Genomic DNA, 2329 nt, shown 5'->3' on the forward strand with positions numbered 1-2329 from the left:
GGCTGTGAGACGGAGCTGGCCCGTGGAGAACCGAGGAAGCCGCCCCCAAAGCGACGGCAGGTGCCCCCCAGGCAGGGACACCGGGCTGGCTGGGGGGCAGGGCAGGGCGGGCGGCAGGAGAGGGGCCTCGGGTGGGTTGGACACGCTGTCACGGCCGAGAAGGCGTGTGGGCGCAGAGACGGCGTGGCCTGACGTATGTTCTCTGAAGGTCGCGCTGCCTGCGCTCTGACATTTGCCGTCACATCTGAGAGGCGCCCCGAGAGCACAGGTGGGGCTCAGACAGAGAGAGGGTGGGGCGGGCGCTTCAGGTGCAGAAACCGGGAGATTCCAGGTTCCTGGAGAGGGGGCCGTGGGGCCATGGGGGCCGTGGGGGGAGGGCACGTCCAGCTCGGGAAGCGGGACCCCAGCAGCCCCGGCCAGCTCCAGCCGGCCGTCAGGAGCCAGGCACTGGGCGTGGGGTGGGGCCAGGCCAAGGGCCGGGCTGCGCTCCCCCGAGACGTCAGCTGCAACCACACGTGACGAATGCCGCGGAACCGGGGGCTCCGGAGCGAGCCGGAGGCTGTGCCCCCTCCCAGAACCCCTTCCTCTGCGGCGGAGTCTAGGCAGACGGAGGCCTTGGTCCCGCCCCCCCCATCCCCCCCCGCCCCCGTACTGCAGGCGTGGCCAGCTGCGTCCGTCAGGGCCACCGCTCCCGCAGCCCCCGCAGGGGCCCCGGCAGACCCCAGACGGCACACAGTCAGCTCCCGCACACGCATTAAGTAAACAGGGAGACACGGCGGGGCGTGGGCCACCATGCAGTCACTCGTGCCTGGAAGCAGTCTCGGGCACAAGAGTCGGAGGACCCACGTTATCACGTGTTCAGTTCCCCTCTCCTTCCCCGCGCCATAAACACCACGTCCCAGCCGCGTCGGGAAGTGAGCTGGGCCGTCGTCCGCTTGGACAGTTCAAAGGACCCGCGGCTGAGCGGGAGAGCACGTGCTGCTCCCCTCAGGCCTGGGTGCTGCTCCCCTCAGGCCTGGGCACTGCTCCTGGGGGAGGCGGGGAGCGTCCAGTTTCCGTTGCTGCCCTGGAGCACGGCACACAGACGGGGCCGCGGGGACAGAGGCCCATGTGGGCGGCGGCAGGGAGCCCGAGGCTCCAGGAGCCCGGCAGCCAGCCACCGGCCCTGCAGCCTGGCCAGGCCCTTCCCGTGGGAGGGGTGTGCAGGGCATGCGGAGCTCCCGCCGCATGCTCAGGACTCGGCCGCAGCAGGGGCGCCCGTGGGCCCCGAGCTGGGGCAGCCGCAGAGGTGCAGCTCCCGGCCCCGGCCCGGCCCCGGCCCCGGGCGGGCAGGTGGGTGTGGCAGAAGCGCCCTCAGGGCCCTGACACTGTGGACCCCTTGCCCTCGGCCTCCCTCCTGCCACTGGCCGGGGCGTGGGCAGTCATCAGCCCCCTAGGTCCTGGGTGCCCCTCCACCCTGGCCACCCCCCCCCATACACACACACACTGCACTGTGTGTCGGCACCAGGCGGCTGCTGCCTGGACCCTGGGGCTTCCCCTCGTTTACACGGAGCGATACCGCAGCCCGCGGTGACGGAGGGCACGGCGATGCCGGGCTCCACATGCGACGAGGCCACAGCCTAACGGGGAGGGTGGGTGACAAAGGGACAGCAGTGCCGGCAGCTGCAGTGCCCTCACAGGTGCCCGCCGTCCCCAACAAGAGGCCTGGCAGGCAGCCCAGGCTCCTGTGGCCCCGAGGCCCCCGCCTCGACCCCGCCCCCACCGCCTGACCGGGAAGCTAACGATGGCCCCGGGCCAGCCGGAGGCAGGTGCTCGTTACCGTGGCCGGAGGCCGGCCCGCTGGGGGACTCATTAGCGGGCAGAGACAGTGGTGCTGGACGACGGCTCAGAGTCCAGCCCCTCACAGAGAAGCCCCTCCCGCCTCCTCCAGTCCCAGTCCACACGCTGGGGCACGCTGGGCTGGGTGGCTGCTCCCAGCAGGGGTGGGGCAGACGGAGGGCCCGGGGGCGGCAGCAGGGGTGGGCTGGGTGCGGGAGAAGCTGGCTCCCTGGGAGGGGGGGTGCAGAGTAACGGCCACCCTGGGTTCCTCCTCAAGGCCCACTGAGGCCGGGGGCCCGTGGGGGCTCTGGCCAGGGGTGGGGGCTCTGTCCCTCGGGCATTCACCAGAGGGCTCCGTGACGCCCAGCAGCGAGTGGCCGTGGGGTCTGGGGCCGGTGCCCCCGCCTTCATTAGTCTGGGCCGGGACGAGACGGAGGACAGAGCCCAGACGCCGACGGCGGGGCCAGGGTCCCCAGAGTTCTGGAAAGGACGAGCCAGGAGCCCGTGCGGC

This window comes from Phyllostomus discolor, chromosome 6 (assembly GCF_004126475.2).
Source record: "Phyllostomus discolor isolate MPI-MPIP mPhyDis1 chromosome 6, mPhyDis1.pri.v3, whole genome shotgun sequence".
Lineage (NCBI taxonomy): Eukaryota > Metazoa > Chordata > Mammalia > Chiroptera > Phyllostomidae > Phyllostomus > Phyllostomus discolor.